The 11,139-nt window shown below is 40.4% G+C and overlaps 1 pseudogene; it reads left to right on the top strand.

The window, feature by feature from the left end:
• The first annotated feature begins 483 nt into the window (after positions 1 to 483).
• Positions 484 to 11,139, top strand: part of LOC105528506 — a 16,577-nt pseudogene continuing 5,921 nt past the window's right edge.

The following is an 11,139-nucleotide window of genomic DNA, read 5'->3' as shown; positions in this document are numbered from 1 at the left end:
CCTTCGCTGGCGCCCGGTTTTCACCTAAGGCGTTAGCAGCAGCAGCTTTCAGCGCGTGCGCCCGCTCCGCTGTGTCCCCACCAGCGCTGAGCCAGCCAGGTGCGCGGTGGAGGGCGGGGCGACCCGGCAGGGGGCGTGGCGAAGGCCGCTGATTAACTACTGCATGTAACAGCCTCTTTACCTAAATTAGAAATTAAAGCCAGGACGCGCCACCCTCTGTGGGTCCCTGAAAAGTACAAAACTAAGTTTGGAGACAGTTCAAAGGCGCTTGCCTTGACCAGTGGCAGTTTTTGTTTCCCGCCCCCCGCACAGGCTACAGCGCTCGCGCTGCCATTGGCTCCGGCGGGGGGTGAGGCCGGAAGCTGTGCGCGGCGGAACTTTCGGCTCCGAGCTCCAGGTTGCCCTGGGCGCGTCCTTGGGGTGCGGTTTCCTGGGGCTGTCTGGCCTCGCTTGCAGCCGTTGTGTAGGGAATTGCAGCCAGCCATGGCCCCGGCCTGGCGCTGACAGACCCTGGAGCGGCGTCTGACGGAGGTCAGCAAAGCCCCAGGCTGGCCCGAGTGCATCCTCACATAAGTGCGCAGATCCGGGGCTCGGGGTGCGACCGGGGTCTCAAGTGGACGCGGGTTACCGACCCCTGTCAAATTGTGTAGCTGGGGGAGGGTAAGCGGAAATGTAAATCACTTTCCCCCACATTTCAGAGTTTATACTTTCCTAGGCTATCAAAAATTAAAAAATTGTTTTTACGTGTGGCTCTCCCAGTTGAATATTATTGAAATCAACCTAACCTCAGTTATCAACGCCTAGAAGCTCCCCTTGAGGCTTATTTCGGCCCCAATCCCCCCCCACACACAAACTGTTGGTTTCTCCTTCCGCCTTTGTGCTCCTAAAGCACTCAGTGTTTACCTGTCATCATGCTTCATTGAAAGTACAAACTTGTCACTTGTCTGTCCACCCCAACTAAGCTTCTTGAGAGTTAGAACTTTGATGTCTCTTCCCAGCACAAGCGTTTTATGTGCATTTTGTTGAAGAACTTCAAATATGATCTAAAAAATCATGACTCATTTGTATTTCAAACCCCAACCTCTCCCTTGAGTTCCCAGCTGACAGCAACTACAGACTGAGCTTAGTTGGAATTCAGTAGCACACATGGCTTTTAACGATTTTTAAAATTTTCGTACTCTCAGCATCGCAAATTCACTGTGTCCAAAATAGAGTAGAATGTTGTTTCTACCCACCTATACTCTGCCATCCCCTTAAGTCCTTTTCCCATGCTCCATCACTCAACCCTTGCCTATTGCAGTAAATGGCAGTTCTGTCTTTCCAGTTGCTCACACATAAAACTAGGTTGCTACTTTGATGTGTTCGTTTTTCTCTATTCTGTATCTAATTCCTTAGCAATCGTGTCAGTTCTACCTCCAAACAGTACTCAGTATATTCACTGCTCTAATTCCAGCTTAAATTTCCTGGAATGCTGCATCAACCTTCTAATCACTCTTTCCTCCTCTTCCTTCCTCCCTTTCTTCTTCCTTCGTGTAAATCATCATTTCATCCTTCTGCTTAAAATCTTCTCTTGTTTTCTTATTACACTTAAAATGGCAAACTCTTACCTTGAGCCCTGCGGAATTTGGCTGCCATCAGTCTCTCCAGCTTCACCTTCTGCCTCCTTTACACTCCAGCCACGCTCACTTTTTTATTCCTCAGTCTTCCCAAGCTCAATTGCATCTTAGAGGATTTGTTCTTGCTGTTTCTTCTGCCTGGAATACATGTTTCCCAATCTTTATAAGACTATCCTTATCTGTAGGTTTCATCTCAGATGTCACATCTAAGAGAGGGTTTCCTTGACCACTGTAGCCAAAGTAAATGTTGATCACGGAAGGAATAAGGGAATGAATGAATGGAGTGGTGCAGAGTTGATAATTTAAGGCTAATTCACTACATATTTCCAAGCAAATCGATTTGTAATGCTTTTCCTGCCTAAAATTTATACAGCAGATTCACAAATACTTGGTTGACAGGTTTTAGATATCATTGTGGCTCATCAGCTTATATGTTGTTGGGGCCAGAATCTATACCTACACTTCATTCCAATTTGATTTTACAGACGATTTGGGGTTTTTATTTTTCTTTTAATTAAGAGGGCTGTGAAATTATTACCTATAACTCTAAATCTCGTTTAATTCCTCCCAATAGGATTCAAGATGGATTGGCATCAAAGTTCACTTCTTTAACAAAAGTACTTCATGAGTTTAATCAAATATTGGAGAATGGTAGGCTCCATGGAAGCCCTTTACAAAAACTTGTGATAGGAAGTTTTGATGATGAACAGACTTTGCAACAACCTGAGTTGCAAAATGACCCAATTTTACAAAGCTTCCAGAATGCAGTTAGTGAAACAAAGATGAAGATATCAGTCTCCCAGAGAGTGAAGAACAGGAGTGTGAAGAGGATGGTTCAGAGACAGAGGCTGGTGGCCAGGAGGACCTAGAAGATTTACAGGAGGAGGAGGAAGTGTCAGATATGGGTGGTGACAATCCTGAAGTGAGTGAGAGAGCAAACTCAAGCAAATGCGATCTGAGGAAAAGCCCAGTTTTCAGTGCTGAGGATTCTGATCTTGACTTTGGTATCAACAAATTGGAACAGCAGAGCAAGGTACAAAACAAAACCAAGAGAAAAGTCCATAGTAGACGAGAAATTCTTCCAACTCTTTGAAACGAAGGCTTATTTAGAAAACAGAGGAAAAGACGAGGAATGAAAAGGTGATGATGGTGAGGTGGACGATACTGATTGTTTTTTAAGATAGTGATTCTGATGAAGGTGAAGGGGGGCTGTTTGGAAGTAAAATACTTAAAGTTTTGAGAGGAGAGAGCACTTTTTTCCTCCTCAAGTAGCTTTTGTTCTGTTTTTCTAGGAGAGATGTAATTTTAGAAGATTTAGAGCTAAGAAATATTATGCTCTATCTTATCAGTTATAAATGAATCTGTACTTCCATTCAGTTTATGTTCCAGTTGTTCCTGTAATAGTTTTATGGTAGTGTTTTTAGTTGCCAGTTTCACCTAGTAACTATTTTTTGACTTGTAGTGTTATTAAGTTAGAAAGTAATGTAAACATACAGTACACATACAAATATATATGCATGTGTTAATTGATGTATTTTTCTATTCCTAATTAATAGTTTAAAAAATCTTTTTATTTTAGTCAGGTAAAAAACAAGTTCCAGAAATGTGAAGTACAAAGATTTTTTTGATCAGTTGAAAGTGATGAAGACATAGCAAGTGATCATAATGATGAGCTGGGTTCCAACAAGATGATGAAATTGCTGAAGAAGAAGCAGAATAACTAAGCATTTCTGAAATGTGAGTATTTTCAACCATCCTTTACAATGTGAGCTGGAATTGCCCAATTATGTATCTGTACTTGTGGTTTTCACATATGTTTGTTTTAAGAAGTTAGATTCTCTCCTATCAGATATTCTCAAGATAGCCAGAGGAAAGTCTCTGGATTTAAAGGGACATTAGAGATCAATTAATGAAGAAAAATATTACTGGCAGTAGCAATCAAACCTTTCTTACCAGGAACTTTGATTTGGTTTTGTGCCCCAAAAATCCTGTTATTTATGTGAGATAGGAGGTTTGTATTATAGATTGATGAATAATTTATTTTCTATATATTGGACACTTTTTGTTCTGTTTCTTCCATAGCATTTCACTGAAATGATACCTTCTCTTCCTTAATACCTGAATAATTTTGGAAGTTCTGAGTATTTGGTTGCATTAGGCGTGTAAAAGAAGAACTTTATTAAAGGAAAATATGTTTCCTTTTGTTTTTCTAATGGCAAGCAGAATATTTCTTTTGATAAGAGCTTTGGTAGTGTAGGGATGAAGATGATGACCTGGAAGAAAGTGAAGACAGTAAACAATGTAAAGAAAGCTTGAAAAGAGTGACCTTTGCTTTGCCAGATGATGAGGCAACTGAAGATGCAGGTGTTTTAAATGTAAAGAAAAATTCTGATGACGTTAAATCCTCTTTTGAAAAAAGACAGGAAAAGGTAATTAGAAATTTAAGGAAGTTTTAATATGCTTGACATGATTGTGGAACTCAGACTACTAACAAATATTCCCTATTTTTCTTTTTTCTTCTTTTTTTGATGGAGTCTTGCTCTGTCACCTAGGCTGGAGTGCAGTGGTGCAATCTCGGCTCACTGCAGCCTCTGACTCCTGGGTTCAAGTGATTCTGCCTCAGCCTCCTGAGTAGCTGAGACTAGAGGTGCATTCCACCATGCCTAGCTAATTTTTGTGTTTTTAGAAGACATGGGGTTTTACCGTGTTGGCCAGGCTGGTCTCGAACTCCTGACCTCAGGTGATCCTCCTGCCTCAGCCTCCAAAAGTGCTGAGGTTACAGGTGTGAGCCACTGTACCTCAGCCTTCCCTATTTTTCTTATACCTATTAACCATTCTTTGAAAACAAATATCTTGGCCAGGTGTGGTGGCTTACACCTATAATCCTAGCACTTTGGTAGTCTGAAACGGGAGGATCACTGGAGCTGAGGAGTTGAAGACGAGCCTGGGCAACATAGTGAGACCTTGTCTCTACAAAAGATACAAAATTAGTGGGGCATGGTGGTGTATGCCTGTAGTCCAGCTACTCGGGTGGCTGAGGCGGGAGGACCACTTGAGCCCAGGAGGTCGATGCTTCAGTGAGCTACGATCACATCACTGCTCTCCAGCCTGGGTGGTGGAGCAAGATCCTGTCTTCAAACAAACAAACAAACAAACAAACAAACAAACAGAAAACCGAAAATATTGCTGCTACTCTCTAAAGCAAAAGCACGCTACATAGAGATGCCACATGGAAAGATCTGATTTGCAAAAATCAGTGCCTGCATTACCCAGCCTATAGCTTTCAATGTGGGGACTGTGTGTAAAATGGTTGTTTCTTTTCTCTCTCCTTATGTCTTTATATGTATAGCATGTCTCTCCTGATAAAGCTGTCCTGAGAGCCTCTTGTAACTGTTTTCACTGCTCTGGAGGATACCGCCTGTGTCTTTAAGGTGCTCCACAGATTTTGGTGAGTGCCAAATAATCGTAATTTTAGTTAATACCATGACAAACATAGCTTCCAAAGTATGTCGTGATTTCAGACAAGTGAAATTTCATTTAATTTTAGTAGATGTAGTCTGGCACCAATAATTTGGCTATATTATTTATCCAATCTTAACATTTTATTATAATAAAAATAAGAATAGTGCCAGACATAGTAGCTGACACTTGTAATCCCAGCACTTTGGGAGGCTGAGGAGGGAGGATTGCTTGAGCCCAGGAGTTTGAGACCAGCCTGGGCAACATGGTGAAACCCTGTCTCCACTAAATTTTAAAAAATGAGCTGGGCTTGGTAGCATGAGCCTATATTCTCTGCTACTCGAGGGGCTGATAGGGGATGATCGCTTCAGTCCAGGAGTTCAAGGCTGCAGTGAGCTATGATTGGACTGTGGCACTTCAGCCTGAGCAACAGAGCTGGAGAATAGGCAAATAAATGATAACAAGAATATCAAAAGAATTATTTTTAAAATCTGCAAATCTAAATTAAATTCATCATTGTCAGATTGTCCCTAGAAGATAAATTCTAAGGAAAAAAAAAACATCCAGTATCAATGAGTTAGTGTCCTTCCATCCCACTCCTCCTACCCTCCCCCCACAAAAAAGAAAGAAAGGTTTGGTTTTGCTTTGAAATTAAATCAGACCTTCAAGTGAAGTTTTCAGTAAATCACGAATAATTTATTGCAATTTCCACATGTAAAGAATAAAGTAGAACTTTCAAACTTTTTTTTGAAACTGTTAGAACATGAAAACCCAAACCTGACAAAGGTACCTGGCAAAGGTAGCATTAAAACACACACTCTCTTATTCATGACTAGTGATGCAGACACAGCCCAGTGGAAAAATTATGCCACAGAACCACGTGAACCTTATTCTTTGGAATCACTATTAGAAGATCTGGTATGATTCCTGGTTGCAAGACGTTAAGGAGAAAATACATGGTTCCCTCCATATATGTTAGAAAGACATTTGATAAAATTCAATATTTATTTCTAATTTTTTTTTTTACTCCTAGTGGATTATAAACACATCTAGCCAAAAGCTGCCATCATGCATGATGGGTGAAATTCTACAAACATCCCTTTAAGATCCGGAATAAGGTAAAAGGTCCAGTGTTACAGTTACCCCTGTTAATTAACACTAACAGTTATTAACCATATAAGCCAGTGAAACTACAAAAGATAAGAGATTAGGAAAACTGCCAGGAGCCATGGTTCACACCTGTAATCCCAGCACTTTGGGAGTTCAGGAGCTCACAGCACTTGAGCTCAGGAGTTTGAGACCAGCCTGGGCAATGTGGTGAGACCTCATCTCTGCAAAAAAATACAAAATGAGCTGGGCGTGTTATATGCACCTGTGGTCCCAGCTACTTGGGAGTCTGAGGTGAGAGGACTGCTTGAGCCTGGGAGGCAGAGGCTGCAAGGAGCTGAGATGGTGTAACTGTCCTCCAGCCTGGGCAACAGGGCAAGACTCTGTTTCAAAAAAAAAAAAAAAAAAGATTAGGGATACCAAAATGAAAATATTAGTGTTTGGAGAGAAAACTGAATGGATAAACTGATTCTATATGGGGAAAATAAGAGAATTCTGTAAGGTAGCTGAAAAAGCTGGCATTTTATACACTGAAGTCATAATTGTTGTCTTTTAGAAGTTAGAGATAATAAGAATTTGAATTTAGAGTCAAAAGGTTCAGGCTCCATCAAATACTAGTATCCTAATCAAAGAATTACTCAGCCGGGCCTGGTGGCTCATGCCTGTAATCCCAGCACTTTGGGAGGCTAAGGTGGGCGGATCATGAGGTCAGGAGATCAAGATCATCCTGGCTAACACGCTGAAACACCATCTCTACTGAAAATACAAAAAATTAGCTGAGGGTGATGGCGGGCGCCTGTGGTCCCAGCTACTCAGGAGGCTGAGGCAGGAGAATGGTGTGAACCAAGGAGGTGGAGCTTGCCATGAGCCTAGATCATGCCACTGCACTCCAGCCTGGGTGACAGAGTTAGAGACTCCATCTCAAAAAAAAAAAAATTACTTAACTTTAGGATGCTCTAATAATCAAAATTGATAGTGGCTTGTGAACGGATAGATCACTTGAGTAGAATAGAGCCTAGAAATAAACCCAAATGCTTCTACGGGAGGTTAGTATATTATAAACATGACATTTTAAATCAATGAGGAGAAGAAATCATTTGCAGCTTACCCCACCATAGGCAGCAGGAATAGGAAATCACTGGCAGAATAAAAAGACAGTAAGAGCAGAATTGTAGAATAGTACATTTCTTGCTTCCTCACTTTTCAAAATATTTTTTGCTTTTACACAAGTATAAATGTAATATTATTTTCTAAGTGTATACTAATTTTTTTGTCTCTTTCTTAGATGAATGAAAAAAATTATATCTTTTGAAAAAGAGTTGTTAGAAAAAAGCCTCGGCAGCGTCAGGGGGCAGTGACAGCACAGAAGAGACCAGAGAATAGCCTCCTGGAGGAGACCCTGCGCTGTGACCATGCTGTCCGGATGGGTACGGTGAGCTCTTCTGCAGAGTGTTCAATTCTGTGCTTTTTCTATGGTTCCATTTCATAGAAAGATTTGGGGTGATGTTTCTTTTCCCTCAACTTTTTAGTTTAAAAACTTGCAAACACAGAAATGTTGATAAAATAATACAGTGAACATCTGTATGCTATTCAACTGGATTCACTAGTTAACGTTTTGTCATATTTGTTTTCTCTCTTCCGTGTATGAAAGATTGTATATGTGCCCTTTTTCCCCCTGAATCATTTCAAAGTAAATTGCCAGTATCAGAGCATTTCACTGTTAGGTACTTTTGCAGCTATCTTCTAAGAACCAGGACATTCTCCTATATAATCACAATACCATTGATCTCCCCAAAAAATTTAACATCAATACACTAATGATACATGACATGCAGATTATCATCAGCTTTATTGCAGTAATCTGTTCAGAAGGCTTGCATCCTGTCACCATCCACTGATTAAATTTTGAACTCTAATTTGAAACCCTCATCATCTCACTGCCTTCTTTCTTATACCCATTAAGTTAAAATGAGCTCTCATCTTATTTCAATGGAAAAGAGAATGGGAAAGAGGGAAAGAGTCCCTAGGTACCTGGGATAAAGTATGAGCGCTTACTACCCTACGTATTCTAGTTCTGTGGTTTTCAAACTCCAGGGAACATCTCAAGGCTTATTAAAGCACAGATAGCTGTCCCTCTTGCCCACTTTCCCATTCAGGAGGTGTGGGGCTGGCCCAGGAATCTGCATGTCTAACAAGTTCCCACGTGTTGCTGATGCTGAGGGTCTGAGGACTACAATGCAAGAATTAGTGGTTTAGTGGATATCTACCTAATGAATACATGCTGTATTTCCTTTAGCACCTGTGATTACAGAGGAAACACCTTTCAACTGGAAGATATCATTAAACAGGATAAGAGATCAGGTCAGTAAGAATTAAATGTAACTTAATTGAAATGTCACTGAAATTTTTAGAAATAATATGTCAGGCCTGGCACAGTGGCTCATGTCTGTAATCCTAGCACTTTGGGAGGCCAAGGCAGACATATCGCTTGAGGTCAGGAGTTTGAGACCAGCCTGTCCAACATGGTAAAACTCTCTCTCTACTAAAAATACAAAAATTAGCTGGGCATGGTGGTGCATGCCTGTAGACCCAGCTACTCAGGAGGCTGAGCCAGGGGAATCGCTTGAACTTGGAAGATGGAAGTTGCAGTGAGCTGAGATGCGCCACTGCACTCCAGCCTGAGCAACAGAGCGAGACTCCATCTCAACATAAATAAATAAATAAATAAATAAATAAATAAATAAATAAATAAATAAATAAAATAAAGGGAGGATGGGGCAGCTTTGCATACTGCATGGCCTGAAAATGGGCTGATTTCCCTCAAGAGGCAGGGATTTAAGCTCTCTAGCCTACATGGGATATATACAGGAGAAAAAAGAAGAAAAAGAAAAGAAACGTAAATATAATCTCCCTGATTATAAAGGAAATCATATTCTTTTTGTAATAATTTGGATGACAAAATATAAAGAATAATCTTCAATTTTGCCACTCAACACATTCTGGTTTGTTGCTTTTTACACTTTTTACGCCTAGAAGCATTTTAAAAAGGAGAATTGTAATATATGGTCTTTTGTCACTGATTATATTTTAAGCATGTTTCTATGGGAGAAATACATCCTGGCATCATCATTTTTAAGAGCTGCATGTATGTTAAGTGAATCGTTGCCACCCCAGAGTGAATTTCCTTCCATATACATTTTAATGGACTCGAGTAAGGATTTTTGCACCAAATTCATAGAAGTAGAATTTCTAGAGGAAAATAATATAAAACAGTTTTAGGAATTTTAAAAGAAATGTTCAAATGATCTTGTAGGATTATTGGTTCAGTTTATACTCCCACCAACAGGGACAGAGCTCCAGGTTCCCCTTCCATTTGTCATCTTTGCTGGTCTTTAAGCAGAATCTCTCATTGTTTTCATTACATTTCTTTGATTTCTAGTGCTTTTGAATCTTTTTCATATGCTCATTGGCCATTTTTCTTCTAGTGGGAAGTGCCGGTTTCTCCATTGCCCATTTTCTGCTGGAAATCATTCATTTTTTTTTCTGAGTAATTTTAAATATTTCTTTATAGGCTAAGGATATAAACTTTTTATCTGTCATTGAGGTTACAAAGACTTTCTCCCAGTAAGTAATTTGTCATTTCACTTTATTTATTTATTTTTGCTAGCAAAACACCAAAGTCAAATTTCACTTTTTATCCTGCTGAATGAAAACATTTTAACTTAGTGATTTTAGTGGAAACAGGAGCAGGACAGAATGTAATATCTAGATCTCACTCTGTCACCCCGACTAGAGTGCTGTGGCATGATCATAGCTACTGCAGCCTCAAACTCCTGGGCTCAAGCAATTTTCCCACCTCAGCCTCCCAAGTAGCTCTAAGACTACAGGTGTGTGTCGCCATGCCCAGCTAATTTTTAAATTTTTTGTAGAGATGTGAATTCGCTATGCTGCCCAGGCTGGTTTTGAACTCCTGACTTACCCCACCTTGGCTTGCCAATATGCTGGGAGTACAGGCGTGAACTACTGCTCCCGGCCAAGAGCTTACTTTTGTTTGCTAGGAGTGTTCTTGGTATTTTTTTTTTTTTTTTTTATTTGAGGCTTTCATGCTAGTGCTGAAGTATTACACTCACCATCTGAGGTTTACAGGACTTTTGTTTTAATATCAAACAGAGGGAACTGTTTAGTTCTGCATCTTTGCAGGTGTATGCCTACCAGGACTCTGCTTTGTATCCATTGGAAAGCAAGAAATAATACATTAAAACTTTGCCTGCCTAGAGGCTTTGGAAGAATGGAGTTTTCTGGTTGAATTCTATTAACTTGGAAGGATGAAGGTGAAAACAATTCAAAACTTTAATTTCCTGTTGAACGCAATGTGAAAATATAGCCAGTGATTCCACTTTTCTTCTCTAGTAAGTTTGGACATTCAGATCTACTTGGTCTTTTATCATAGAACTCCTAGTGTGCCTGAGTCTTACATTGTGAAGATCCTTTTCTAGAACTTTGGATGTAAGAGGATATAAATGATATTGGATGAGATCAGGCTGGATGAGAACTGATACCTGTAAATATACTTTGTAGACTAAATCTCTGATTGCCACCTGCTTTCTTATTAACTCATAAAAATAAAACACATTGGCTGAAGGGTGGAAGTAGGAAGGAGATTTATGTCTTTTAATTGCACATCATTGTTTCATATCGAGACAGAACATATAGTATCCCTGGCTTTGGACCTACAGAAGGAAACACATTTTTCTACCTGCTGTATGCCAGCGGTTCCTGAACACCTGGAGGGCTTATTGTAGCGTGGATTGCTGGGCCCTACTCCAGAGTTTCTGAGAATTTACATGTATAAGACATTCCCGGCCGGGCGCGGTGGCTCAAGCCTGTAATCCCAGCACTTTGGGAGGCCGAGACGGGCGGATCACGAGGTCAGGAGATCGAGACCATCCTGGCTAAT

The sequence above is a fragment of the Mandrillus leucophaeus genome, unplaced genomic scaffold (genome assembly GCF_000951045.1).
Source record: "Mandrillus leucophaeus isolate KB7577 unplaced genomic scaffold, Mleu.le_1.0 Scaffold719, whole genome shotgun sequence".
NCBI lineage: Eukaryota > Metazoa > Chordata > Mammalia > Primates > Cercopithecidae > Mandrillus > Mandrillus leucophaeus.
The sequence above is the reverse complement of the archived record's forward strand: the minus strand, read 5'-3'. Positions and strand labels throughout refer to the sequence as shown.